Raw genomic sequence first — 15,393 nt, forward strand, 5'->3', positions numbered from 1 at the left:
TTGATCGAACCCTCGTTGGCTCGTTTTCACGGAGACGCGGTGTGTACTGCATGGAGGGGGAGGGGCTGTGTGTGTAGGTGTGTGTGCGCGTGCATGTGAAAGAGACGGAGGGAGAGCGTTACAGGGAAATGAAATGCAGTTGAACAAATACACTGCGTGTTTTAAATAGCGTTAAAATTAACGGCATTGACAAAGACGAAAACTAAGGACATTTGCTTTATAATTTTATTTTATTTTAGTTAGTTTTGCAAACAGACATTACAGTTTTAGTTAGTTATAGTTTTTTTGTAATGGCTCGTTTTTATTTTTATTTCAGTTAACGACAATGTTTTTTCCCATCTAGTTTTCGTTTTTTCGTTAGTTTTCGTTAACGATTATAACCTTGGTGTATAGTGACGCTGACTGGGCATCTGACACAAAAGACAGACGTAGTACTTCAGGGTACTGTGTTAATCTGAGTGAAGAAAGCTCTTTGATCTCATGGAAAACCAGAAAACAACCGACAGTAGCGTTATCGACTTGCGAAGCAGAGTACATGTCTTTAGCATCAGCCATGCAGGAATGTATCTACCTAGAACAGTTGCTTAAGGGTATGGATACATACAAATATGCACAAACAAAGGTGTTCGAAGACAACCAAGGTACCATTGCACTAGCCAGAAACCCAGTCTGTAGGCAAAGGTGCAAGCACATTGATATCAAATACCATTTCATAAGAGAAATTGTAAATGATGGCAAGGTTATCTTGGAATATTGTCCTACAGAGACAATGGTTGCTGACGTAATGACAAAGCCAGCTACCAAGCAGAAGTTAAAGAGGTTTAGTCGGGATATGTTTGGAGTTTAAAAGTGTAAAAATGTTTGTATACATTCAATTTATGTAAAGGAGAAAATTTTATTTGGTGTTTAATTTGATGTTATAAAAATACAATGGGCTAAGAGTGAGTGGGGGTGTTAAATGTATTGCACCCTTATACATTGTATTACGGTACCCGACTACCCGTATTGTTCTATTTGAAGGTACACGGTTATGTACGTGATGACGTTACGTTTTTTTTTTTACGTCTCATGCTTCTGAATTGAGAAAAACATGTGAACTGATCGTTGATGTTCAAGTGATGCTTGCTAATAAAATCCTGCAAGAGGATAAACAGCACTTAACGCTTCGTTTGTTTTTTTCCTGAACAAGAGTGAGGGTGAATGCGCACTCGGATGCTCAACAGTAGGGCTACACCATTTTTAAATTAGCCTACTATTAGTATTATTTGAAGTTACATAATAAATTACATAGACCTGCACCAAAAAAACTAGTTTACAAATTCTTTAAAATTTGGGCAATTCCAGAGTTATGCGGATTTAATAAATAAGAAAGAAGTAAATATCGTAGAAAATAGATCATCACGACACAGGTGGCGTCGCCGTCGTCGTCACCTTTATCTTTGCAGCCGACACTGACAAATCACTTGTTTATGTAACGTTGCTATATTTGACATATTCATAATCATTACTTTTGCCGGTTCTTTGTGGCAGCTTTTAGATACTTTATTGGCAGAGCCACCCTTACTTGTTACATGAACGTGTCACCACTGCATCAGCACCGAAAACATGATTTTTTTTTTTATCATAAATTGTGATACGAACTGAATTGTAGGTTTGGTCTATCGTTACAGCCTTAGTGAGATGAAAAAGCAGGAGTTTAGTCGTTTGTCATGGTTGTAAAAAGAATAATGGCTGTCTGAACATCTTTGCCAAGTGCAAAGCAGTACAAAGGTAACATTAAATTATCGGGGAGTGTCATGCCTTTTTTTCACAATCATTTTGGAGGGTCATAGAAAAAATGATTGCTGGCGAAGGAAGGGTTAAGTCTTTTTTGAATATGGATTATTCACTAGAAGCAAGCACCACAATTTTTCTGTTAAAAGTTAGTAGACGGTTTTTTTTTTTTTTTTTTTTTTTCAAGACTATGTGCATCCCATCGATTATCAAAACAAGCCCACTTGCAGGCTTTACGCCTACTTGAACATTTGAGGCAAATAGAGGAAATCGTCATTCAAGTAGAATACAAGTGGTCAACTCAAGTGCTCAACCCAAGACCGCCAGTGTGGGTATTTGGCATTGACAATAAATGTCCATGCGCATGCGCTAAAAGGCCAGAGAATACCCATAATGCACTGTGAGAGTCGGGCGCTGAAAGATGAATGAAGTCCCGTGTCTCGCCTGGAGATGGCGCCGCCGCTGAATCTATCATCTGGCCCTGCGACATACATGCACCCTCCTCTGATATGAACATATACAAAATCAGATCAGATTTTCAAGCTTTGGAGCCACATCTGAACGCATGATGAGACACCTCCACTTCTGTTTATAGGACAATTTTATTAAATATTGCACTTTCTTTTTTTCTACTCTCTCTCCTCCTAAAACAGGCAAGCTAAGGGTGTGTGTGTGTTTAGTCCTGACCATCCTGGTAAATCCTGGTTCTTGTGGGGACATTTTCTGGTTTTGAGGGGACATTTTCTGGGGAGTTTTTTAACTACTATTTGAGTTTTTTTTTTTTAAATTGTAAAGGTTTTCTGTGATGTATGTTTATAGTTTAAGGGGATATAATATATAGTTTGTACAATATAAATATCATTGTGTCTATGGCAAGTCGCCATAAAACATGAAAACCCAAGATGTGTGTTCACAGAGAGATGTTCTCATTATGAACATTAGGGACATTAAAAACAACATTATGTTGTCTTAGGTCTGCTCTTGGCCATTTTTCATTGCCCAGAATTGATGTTAACAGTTAACATATGAGGACAGATCTTAATCAAAATATGATTCATTTATTACAGTTTGGAAAGAAACACACCTGTCTGCTTTTTCCTGACAGCCAAATGATGGGTGTAATTTGCGGTCTTTGTTTTCTTGCAACCATGTTGAAGCCACAGGTGTTTTTGAGGCTTTTGTTTAGTGTTCACTCACAGTCTTAACATCTTCACCTCGCACAGAGAGAGGGACTGTATATAACGAAGTAATCCAAAAATTATAGTAATAATCCATTTCCTCTTACAACCCATTTATTTTGAGAAATAAATGTAGCTGGTGAGTGTGTCATCTGTTTACTCCTTTATGATCAGTTTTGTATGCAATAGCATAGCAAGCAATGACTCAACGAGGGAACAAGTAAAACTATTGAAATCAAATTACCTCATTTAGAAAGCTAAGAAAGAAAGCATTGTAATGTATTAGCTATATATGTGAATGTTTTTTAAAAGGAGGATAAAAAAATAAAATAAAAAAGTTTATTTGTCTGTGCTGCCATCCTTATACTTAATTCAAGTAAGCTTTATATGTTTATCTTTACACAAATTCTCAAACAAGCTCACATGGTCAACAGGAGCTAAAATGACCCCTTGCTTTCATATGCATTGAACTAAAATGAAATGGAGGAAATTACCTTTTTTATTATTATTATTAGCAAAAAGAAGCCAAATCTTCAAAGCCTCTTTCCAGCAGATTGACTGCTGGTGCCCAGCAGAGATTTGGAAGAATCTGAACACCTCCCAACTTTCTTCAACCCTGCTCATATCCCCCATGGTGTTCCTGTCACGGGATAATGGGCTCCTCTCCTCTCATTGGGCCCACCTCACATGTCCACACACAGAGACACAAACATAAGGCGGACTGTGTCCTAAAGAAGATCAAGTACGAATAAACACTACTTTTCAAAAGTTTGGGGTTAGTAAGAACCTCTTAAAAGAACATTTGCTCAGAATACAATACAACCAGTTATATTGTGTAATTTTTTGAAGTGAACACTAAAATTTTTTAAACTATAATGGTTCATTAACTTTTGAACAATAGCCGTCTCACGCATTGTTTACACGGTATGCGCGACGTAGACGCGTGAGAGATCACTTCCGGCGTAAAGTCTGGAGACGGTTCAGTTCGGTTCAGTTGAACATCTGATTCAGATTAGTTCAACGGCTGTTAACAAGAGGTAAAACTATATAAATACTGTTCGTTTTCTCACACAAACCGCTCGTTTCGTGTCTTATCAGTGTACTTACATTTATGAGTCATTAAATCATGTTTAATTTTGACTTCTCTGTGCATGCTCTTTTAGGAGATCCCCATAGACCTGCGTTGTATATGACTGACAGACAACAACTGTTTGACCAAAAAATGTTAAAATTGAAAATGCTGTGGAAACAAAGACACCTACATCTTGGATACCCTTGAGGTAAGCTAAAACATATCAAAAATTAATTTCAAAGTGAACTATCCCTTTAATGAGGGTGATTAAAAAAGTTTTTTTTTTAATACAGAGTAACGTTAGGCCTAGTTCAACATCAAGTAAATCCTTGAATATTTAATTTCTTATCATATTTAAATAATTGCTAATATTCATTAATATTCGTTGAGAATACTTTATACTGGGCTACTGTAAGCTAATGGTCTAGATAAAAATAACTGTCTAATCATCATAGACAGTTCACTGATCTGTCAGCCGTAAGGCCACCGTGTTTGAGCGTCCATCGCTAGTGAGAGGCGATCGATTTACTTACAGCCAAAACATCGACCTTAAAATCAGGCGATTTGCAGCCTCTCAGTCTCACAGGAGTAAGTTAGTTTTATAATAAATAAATCAATTAATTGATACTTCAGATGTTATTGTAATGTTGATAGTCTTTTCGGAGAAAATTATTTAAATCGTGATCTGCTGCTTCTGACAATAGACATGTAGCGAACTTTTTTTTTTTCTTTTTGTATTCAATTATGAAGGAAATATTTTATAGAAACTGTCAGTGTTATTTGTCTTGATAAGTTATGATGTGTATTGTGGCAGTTATATAGCCTACTTTTACTTGATGTAGGCCTACATTATACAGTATAATATAATGGTTTATATCGAACACATAGTTTATATCGAATCACAGCCACGTGCAAGTTATCTGAGGGCACGGGCGCTTCAGTCTCATGTTAAGTCTGCACCAGAAAGCACCGAAAGTGATCTCTCGAGCGTGTACCTCACTCATGTGTTATGGTTACCTTTCACTGTGAAGATCTAAACAACATATGAAGATATAGTGCTGTTTTCGACTAAAGATTTTCATAGTCGAATCTGATTAGTTAGATTTTGCCGTTATTAATCAGTGCGAGCTCAGCCATGTATTGTGCATCGCAGTGTTTTTCTACTCTCCATCGAAGTCATGTACATTTTACATTGTTTGTTAGATAATTTGCAATTATATGCAGGTCTTAAAGCATAGAATGTATATTTTCAGATGTTTATCGCTTGAATCAGATGTTGACCGAAGCGAACGCGCCCTCGACACTTGGATGTGGCTGTGGTTACAAGAGGTAAAAACGATAAATACTGTTAATTTTCTCACACAAACCATGTCATGACTTAGGCCATCAATGTGTACCTACATTCATGAGTCATTAAATCATGTTTAATTTGGACTTATCTGTGCATGCTCTTTGAAGTGGTGACCACCATAGACTGCATTAACTGACAGACATATATATCATATCATAGAGAATGTTTAAATAAATAAGCACGAGTAAATAGTTAATTCATCATTCATGTAAGGAATAATTGAATAATTTCTGACAGTCCGTTGAATTATTAGAAAAATAATGCACACCCGAGGGCCGAGGTGGTGATGCGGTCATGACGCGAAGCGGAGTGGCCGTTACACCTCGGGTGTGCATTATTTTTCGGGTAATTCAACACTCTAAAGTCAATTATTCCGCTCACAGTTACCACACCTCAAAACATTGTTCAGATGATGCATTTCAAGGCGTTTGTCAAGTTTTTGTTATTAAAACTTTCTTGTATGTAGGACTAATTTCTTACGCATCTAATCACATGCCTTCGTTGCTAATTCCAAAACGTCATTTTAGAGGTAGTAACAGAGGTTTGAGCCACTTATAGCTGACTAATGAATGATGGGGGACACACTTACGACTCGCTGAAATATTCGAAGACCGACGGTTTCCATCGACTGAAGCAGGTCTTAAACACCAACTGTGAACACAGACTGAACGCGCTGAACCCACGTGTGGGCATGATCAGTCATACGTATCAAATTACATTCATAAACTGGCCTTAGTAGGCCTAAATGTATCCCGGCTTTATGCAGTTATTAGAGAGAGGAAGAGAGGGAGAGAGATGTTGAAATAATGAGACAGAAAACCATGTGCGTCAATATTATTATTTATTAATTAAATTTGTTTAAATTAATTCATTCATTCTTGTTTTCGATAATTGACAGTAGATAACCCAAAAAATGAAACACACAAAGCCCTTTTTAACAAGTAGGCCTAATAATTATTTATTTGTTATATTATCTGGAATAATTACGAAAATCTGTGCAGCAGGACTATCAATTTAGTTATATAGTCTATTCAGTTTAATTTTCTATTTAGCCTATTATAGATAGGACTACATACTTTTTTTTTTTTTTTAATTAAACTGTATGTGTCCATTGATTGTAAAGTTAGGCATCTGAAATTGCAGATCAAGCGCATGGGGCTCCATTTTTTTTTTCTTGTTATGAATTGTATCCTATTTTCCGTTATTACAGTTAACTAAGTGCAGTGATATGGAACTGTAATGCAGTCAAACCTGCCTGAAACTACTTTAGCCGTGCGTTTCCCTGAAAATAATTGCACACCTTTAGAACGTTCTCAACCAATCAGAATCAAGCATTCAGCAGCCCTGTAGTATAAAAAGCTTTAATAGACATTAATAAGCAGTTTATAAATACAGCTATAAATGCTTTCTTCTTGATTTAAAAGCATATCTATAATTTGTTTAATAATTGTATTTTCATCCTTTAATGATCAATTTATCATTTCTAAATGAAGAATTGCATTTTTTATAAACCAGTTATTTAAGGGTTTTCAGTGGTTCATAAGATTGCTTAGAGCATGTAAGTAAATTATTAATAAACTTAAATGTACATTCATACATCTTATTTTTCAGACATATAGTGATGGTTACTTAGTGTGTTAATAAATGCTTTATTAACATGTATTTATGCTGTAATTCAGGGTTAATTCGAGTAGTTTTAAAGCATTTAGTACTGGTCACTTGACTATGTTTGAGAGCTCATCTAAAGTGAGGACTATTCATGCCTTGTAAAGCATTTATAAAAGAGATTTAAAGGCTGTTAAATATTTCTATGTTCTCTATCACCATGTTGCGTTTGTAACATTTTACTGTTTATAAGATCGGGCGCCTTTAAATCTCCATTATAAATGCTTTGCAAGGCACGAATAGTCCTCAGTTTAGATGAGCTCACAAAATAGTTAACTGACCTAAAAGCTTTATAACTACCTGTATTTACTACATTTTTTTTTGCCCGCCACCACCCCCCCTCGTAGGAGGACAACTTTATTTTTATTACAAATTATGTACTAAGTACAAACAGTGATTACTTCAGATAAACCCACATCCAACCATAATGCTTGAATGATGCTTAAATAATGCTATACTTCATTTAGAACACATTATATGCTCATAAATCAAGAAAAAAAGCATTTATAGCTGTATTTATATTTAACTGATTATTAATGTCTAATGCTTTATACATGATGAATTAACAGTTTATTCATGCTTTACAAATGATTAATAGTGTGCAGTTATTATGAAGTGTTACCTTATATGTTTTGATGTTAGTTTAAGTAAGGTTTTGTTAGTGTAAAATGTTCAAAGAACATTGTTACATTTTGTGTTCTTTCATAAGAATTAAATATAGATTCAGATTTCAACACTTTCAAAATCTGTGACTACTCGTGATAATAGATTGAGTATTTTATTCGACTGATAGCACTATTTTAGTTTAACGTGTCCTTTTTAATTATTCATGCACAATTAAGTGCATTACAGAGCACTTGCTTTATTAAGCTCTGTTTTATGAATTTTAGATTACTGTGATGCCCGTTAAGCCGCTTTCAAACAGAGATTCCGGAAAATACACGGATAATGTGACCCGCCATTTGTCCTGGGATTGTTTGATTTCGGTTCATTCACACTGCCATTGATTTCCCGGGATCTGTGAGTGCGTTCACACACAACCCGTAAAGATCCCGGAAAGACACAGATGAGATGTGTAACGTACGCGTCGAAAACATGTCCATGCATACCGTTCCACAGCTTCAGCGCGCATAGTGAGGAGCTCCTGGCCTCTGCTTCGTTCCAGTTTGCAGACATTTGTTTGTCCTTTCTTTGTTGATGACGAACACAAACTTTCGAGCTTCATCATTGTGACACACCCCTTACGGCATTGGTCCTGGCTTTCGTTCACACAGCACGCTTTCCGGGACTGATTCTGGCAATGTTACTGTTGTGTTTGCGTTCACAGAAGGCGTTCTGGCAATTTCCCGGGATCAACGCGCTGTGTGAAAGGGGCTTTATTAAATATAAGTTGTTGTATTATATTAATGTTGTATTTTTACTTCTGTCTTCTTCACAGTTCTCATTCTCCTGGATCTGTCTGCTGCCTTCGACACTGAATTATCAGATCCTTCTGTCCACCCTCTCATCAGGGGTACTCCTCTTCACTGCTTTGAGTCCTATCTCACAGGTAGATCCTTCAGGGACGCATGGAGAGGTGAGGTATTCAAAGCACATCAACTGACCACGGGTTCCTCAGGGTTCAGTTCAGTCGGACCGCTCCTCTTCTCCATTTACATCACATCACTGGGACCCATTATACAGGCACATGGTTTCTCTTACCAGTGCTACGCTGATGACACGCAGTTCTACCTCTCATTTCAACCAGATGATCCCACAGTAGCTATATAGGGATCTCAAGCTGTCTGGCGAATATCTCGGCATGGATGAAGGTACATCACTTGCAGCTCAACCTGGCAAAGACCGAGCTTCTCGTCCTCCCTGCCTATTAGAGATGTTCCGTACCCCTTTTCCCTTCCCGATAACGATTCCAATACCTGGACTCAGGGTATGGGCTATATGCACGCATAAGTTCCGCATTTGACGTAAGGATGCTCGTCCATTTCCGGTTGTGTAGATTAAAGCGGAGGAAAACCGGAGAAAACGGGATTATGGCAGAGTCTTCAATATTTACTGTCCTCCCGTCTTTGAAACGAAACGTACATACGTTTAGATGTAATTTTATATATAGTTATGTTTATTTAATATAATTTTAAAAAGAAGCATAAACACAACGAGGGGTGTCTGTTTTATCTGTTTTTGTGACTAACGTTTCATTAGTATAACCATGGAGTATAAAATTCAATATAAATTCTCGGTATTGCATTGGACTCTATGATCGGCGGAAGTTATCGAGCATCCTTAATCCTTCACCGGAAATAACGCCGTGCATAGAGCCCATTGGCCTACACAGAGTACTGATCCGATGCCTTGGTGTGTCAGGGCTCTAGAGTGCGACCAAAATTGTAAGGGAGCGACGACAAGTTTTCCCAGGTCGCACCAATGCACCGAACGTTCTCGCATGATCGCACCCACTGCCTCTCCACAAACGAGTCTTTTGTTCTCCTTGCACGCATGGTTGGATCATATCGTGGTCTAAACCAATCAGAGATGGAGATTGGGCGGGTCTTTGCCCCTGATTGGCTGTGGTTGAGATATTCCCGTAGGACTAAAATGCTCTGTGCTGTGTGATTGAAATAAATTGCAACGTGAGCACCAGAAAATCAGTTACGGCAATCAGCAGCATCAGCTAAATAAACGCAAGAAAACAGACGACGAAGAAACTTTTAAAAAATGTAGGCTACTTGAACTATGGCTACATAAAAAAAAGTTGATTTCTGGATTTTAATCTATTCTCATTTTTATAGTTTTTATAGACAGTATAATTGTCCTTAAAAAAACAAACTACACCTTATTCTTGTTTAAAAGCATTTACATAATATGAATTTATATGGAGCGTGATAAATAGGTGACCTTGAAATTGTGCCGTTAAAGGCGACGCGAGACAAGGACAAATTTGAGTGCACCTAAATTTTGCGCTGGTGCATCTAAATAAAAAAGTGAGGTGCAGCAGTGCAACCAAGGCAAAAAGTTTGAATTATTATTTTATGGTGTGCCTCAGACTTATCCCTTAATAAATACATACAGTGAACCAGAGTATTTATTATCTGACATACATTTCAGAGCAATATATTATTTATTTCTCTTAAGTGAAAAAGAACTTAAGATGCAGCCACACATCTAATATTTTAAACAGAAAAAGGTATTTTAGTTTTACAATATAACAAAAAACGTGCAACAAATAAATCTAGGAATCTAAAAAATGATATATGAATAATATATTAAAAAAACCTCTTTAAAATCTAAAATCCAAAAACAATTTTGTTAAATACACGGCATTTCAGTTTTGACTGCGGCTGGTCATCCACAACAATAAACTCGATAATTTTGTCGGTTATATTAATGTCTCTTTAGCTGTCTTTTGAAAACTTTTCTCTTCATTTGAATGAAGCTTCTAGAGATTGTTGATTCTGGCGCGGCTCATCCTCCGTCTGCATTCGTGTTTTGCAGGGTGACGCGTCTTCAAATGCTTTATTAAAGTGTTGAAGCTGCTAATCTTGTGCCACCCCTCGAAACTGCAGTATGGCATATGAGATGTGTCGCCGTTTTACTGGCTGTTTGGTCCAGTCTTAAATACTTACGTATCAAGTTCAAGGCATTGACGCTTCTTTACAGATGTACCACAGACTCCTCTCCGTCCTACTTTCACTCGCTCCTGCGAGTCTACCTCCCTACCAGAAGCCTAGTGGTAGTACCATCACAAAGTGCCACAAAATCACTCTCCAGAACATTCTGATTCACGGTGCCATGCTGGTGGAATGATCTGCCCATCCTCATCCGGAATGCAGAATTCAAATCTCTCCTTTTCCTTTAAATCCTCCATTGTCTTGCTTATGCTACTCTGAGCAGTGCCTGAACTTTGTATTTTGAGCACTTCTTGCGTTGGTTTGCCTCTTCACGATGACTCGCTTGCTTTAGTCCTCAGTTGGAGAAAAGCGTCTGCTAAATGTAAATGTTCTATAATTAATGGTATTTACGTGATAGACATGTAGCGAACCCACCGATTTCACTTGCTTTATTAAGCTCTGTTTTATGAATTTTAGATTACTGGGATGCCTGTTAATAAATATTAAAATAACTTTTACTTCTCTGGTAACATGATCGTGTGCCTACTGCCTGAATTTAGAAACAATTTCAGAAGTGATTCATTTTAATGTTTACCTCGCGCGCACATAGAAGCATTTAAGAAACGATAAAGTATAACATTTGATTGGCTGGACGATAGAGCTGCGCGATTATGGATAAATTGAGATTCACAATTTTTTTTGTTTCAAATAGAAATCACGATTACTCCTATGATTCTGAATAGACAACTAAACAAAATAAAATGTACTTTACCAGAGGTTCTTTTTTTGTTTTTTTGTTTTTCTCCCACCTCCACCCCCCCTCTTCGGAGGACAACTTTATTTATTTATTTATTATTATTATTATTATTTAAAAAAATGTATATATATATTATACAGAAACTGTGATATCTTTTTTAAGTTTTAGACATCAGTATTTATATCCGAACTATAAACTTTTGTCCAAGTACTTCTGTGACAATTTGAATATTTGTAATAGAAATAATGATACTGTGTAGATGAAAAGACTGTTTCATACCTATTCACGCCAACTGCTTTCTCTGGCTCAGCCACAGCTTGTGAACAGATCTGAATGTGATCGTATTTGTCAATGGTTTAATAGACACAGCCGAGTCGCTGTCATTTAGAAATGAGGTCACATGAGTGTTTGAGTCGAGATTGCGATCTTTTAAAGATTAATTGTGCATCTCCACTGGACGCTGTTACAAGTGCTGAAGAAAGAATGCAGCCTTTACCAATAGCCTATTAAACCATTCTGTGTTTCCTCATGCTGTTCCAACAGTTGCTTCTACTTGCTTCTTGTGTTGATCGATCCATCGATGACTTGCACGTAATCAATTTAAAGTTTCTTCCATACTGGTAATTCTGTTGTTGCCACTGCCATAAGACTGTGATCTTCTGCCAAGAACATCAGGCCGATCCTCTCCTGTCCAGAAGGTGGTTTGTCTTCGTCTGGCACCTCAGCTGAGACCTGTCCACTATGGGTGACCCTACCAGTAGTTGTGAAGTACCAGCGGTGTAGCTCTCAGCATCACTGATGCACACAAGCCCTCACAGCACGTCAAGCTGCAAACCGTGTGAGGGACCCTAACCTAACCTACCCTAACCGGACAAAGGAAACCGCAAATCAACCAATCACGCAAAACATCCCATCAAACCGTTTGAGGGACCCTAACCTACCCTAACCTAACAGGATAAAGGAAACCGCAAATCAACTAATCACGCAAAACTTCCCGTAAACCACGTATAAACCAAGTGCCAACCACTTCAAAACTTCCCGTCAACCACGTATAAGCCAAGTGCCAACCACTTCGAAACATCCCGTCAACCACGTATAAACCAAGTGCCAACCACTTCAAAACATCCCGTCAACCACGTATAAGCCAAGTGCCAACCACTTCAAAACATCCCGTCAACCACGTATAAGCCAAGTGCCAACCACTTCGAAACATCCCGTCAACCACGTATAAGCCAAGTGCCAACCACTTCAAAACATCCCGTCAACCACGTATCAATGCATGAAAAACCACTCTGAAAGTTCAGCAACCGCACAGCAACAAGCTAACAACCTCTCAGAAAACCTTGGCAACCACGTCGACACCACCCCAAACACTGTGACAACCATGTAGCAATGCATAAAAAACACTAAAAACAACTTAGGAGGAGCCAAAATCACCAAAAGCATCCAAACAATCTCAGCAGTGTGCAAAAACATATTCAAAAAAAAACATACTCTTCAAACTATAAAACTTACTCTACAACTATATACAAAATATTTACATGCAAAGGTCCCGCTTCCATGGGACACTGACCACTCAGTGTCTGGGCTTCTTTCTTCTGGGTTCCTCAGGAAGGGGCTCTTCACTGATGTCCACATCGATTCGTGGAGCGAAGCTTCTTCTGGTGGGTGTGGAGAACCTCTCTGTGATCAGCACACGTCCGTCAGGCTGCTCCGTCTCCACTAGTGATGGGCAGTTGAGGGTTTTCCACAGCCGATCCTTAATCTCCAGTCCCAGCTCAAGGCTGTAGGGACGGTGCCGACCAGAGCGTGTCATCCTCATGGGCTCCACCACAGAGCGGTACATGTCCTGGTAGCCCTGCACACTGAATCCATGGATGGAGACTGGCTCTTCCTGCTGACACGCGTCCACTGAAGAGACCGAGGCTGCTGGATGGATGTCTGGAAGGACAGCAGCGTTCTGGAGGTAACGCTCTTCTAATCCGTTGGGTCCTTGAACTTCCACAGAGGTGCGGCTGTAACTGTGATCCAACTTGACTACAGCTCCCAGCTGTGAAAGATCTTGAACTGAAGAGACACCCTCCACGAAAAATCCCCTCAGGTGTGTGGGACGAGTCCTGGTTCTTCTTGAGCGACGCATGCTGATGACCAAAGAGCAAATTCCCAAAATAGACAAATCGAAGAAACTTACTGATTTGAAGAGTTGTGAAGATCCTGTAGCACGTATGATCAGACTTCAAGGCTGCAGGGACAGTTGTGTTGATTTCAAATGTCAACTTCTGTTGTTATGGCCTTAGAATGCTGTTGCTCATTTAAATGTAAACAACACTAGATATCTGCAGTAAGTCAATTGGAGCAGCATAAGCTCTATGTTACATGTACTATATGATTCTCTATCACCATTATCATCGTCATTCACAGTTATATAAGGTGTATATATTCCCCTTATGAATGTAGTGGCGTCTATCAAGGCCAGCATTAATAGGAACTGCTCTGTTTGTTGGTCATGAACATATCTGCTTTCAATGAATCTTTTAGGTGAATGAATTGTTCTTGCACTGACTCGTATCTCCTTTTATTGCTCTCAAGTACAGCCTGTGGTAGAGCTTTTCATTGGTTGTGATTTGTGAATCCTCTGGACAAATACTGACAGTCTGTGTTTTGAGTCTGACTGAGACTGAGACTGACTTGATTGTGTATGAATATACATGCACATACATATTGTTGTACTAATTTTCAGGGGCCCAATAGTAGGCATCTGTTGAAATCGTTGTTGTTGTTGTTGTTCTTCTTCTTCTTCTTCTTCTTCTTCTTCTTCTTCCGTATTGAAGTCTATGGCAGCCCAAAAAACATTGGAAAAAAAACATGTTCATGAACAACATAAGTTATTACTTTGATCTGGGATCAAGTTTATACAGCCGCTCAGTTTTTTTGCCACTCACTGTGAGGAACTGAAGGCACTCTGGGCCGACGGTGACGTCACGCGCATACCTTCTATAGGAAATCATTACACAGCATCAGAATCTGAGTAATCTGGAGTAATGTAGGGATAGTGAATGGTGGTCGATTTTGACTATGAGCCAGTAAAAGAAAGCTATGAGCATATGTGCATAGCGGCAAAAAACGTAACCAATTTTATATTTTTATGTTTGGTGGTGTAAAAGCCGACCTTGACCCCCTCCCCTCCGCTTCCGGCTAATGCCATGGGACCTTATTTCGAAAAAAAAATTATGTATGGTAGTCAATTATTCCGTCTGAACTGTGCCACGAATTACACATGCGATGTTTGTCCGTTTAAAAGATAATTCTGAAAGTCAAGAAAATCGCTGTATGTCATAATACAGAAGAGTAACATTTAGTTAAAGTGAAAATCGCTCAGTGAACTAGCTAAGTTACCCGGGAACCAAAACAACGAGCCAGATCCGTTGTTCGTATGTGTGCAGTCTGGTATACAAAACCCTCAGGCATGACGGAGTAACGTTACTATTTGATTATAACGTAAGACTATGGAAAAAAAAGACACACGTTAGCTTCGGTAAAGTTAGCTTCATTCATTGGTAGAAAATGTAATGTGACGCCTTTTATATTTATATTAACAAAATATTTGTTGTCTCTCATCATTGCTATCATACAATTTGCTACTGGAATAAGGTCCGTAAACGGGCTTTAGTCCCATTGTGGTCGACCGGAAGGGGATGGATATGCTTTATTAAAAAATTAAAAAACGATGTCCAAAAATATCCAGGGCAAATTTGACTCCAAAGGACTCCAGTCCAAAGTTGCCTATCTGTACTGTCTCTGACCTGTCTGGTGCTGAAGGACAACAGTTGTAGGCCTAAACGTTAAATTTTTGAATTTAAATTAAATTTCAAAGCCGAACCCTTTCAAAATTTAAATATATATATATATATATATATATATATATATATATATACAGAGAATGTCTAATTGAAGAGTATTGGCACTGGCTGGTTACTTCCGGGTTCTGGACT

General features: G+C 38.3%; 1 long non-coding RNA gene across 1 annotated transcript; it reads left to right on the plus strand.

Moving 5' to 3' along the window:
- Positions 1 to 4,052: 4,052 nt before the first annotated feature.
- Positions 4,053 to 8,968, plus strand: LOC148981711 (uncharacterized). The gene is made up of 3 exons (XR_016168321.1): positions 4,053 to 4,231; positions 5,277 to 5,352; positions 8,478 to 8,968. It is a non-coding gene; the product is annotated as an uncharacterized LOC148981711 (long non-coding RNA).
- The last annotated feature ends 6,425 nt before the right edge of the window (positions 8,969 to 15,393 follow it).

Source organism: Pimephales promelas, chromosome 4 (assembly GCF_988280905.1).
Source record: "Pimephales promelas chromosome 4, fPimPro1.hap1.1, whole genome shotgun sequence".
NCBI lineage: Eukaryota > Metazoa > Chordata > Actinopteri > Cypriniformes > Leuciscidae > Pimephales > Pimephales promelas.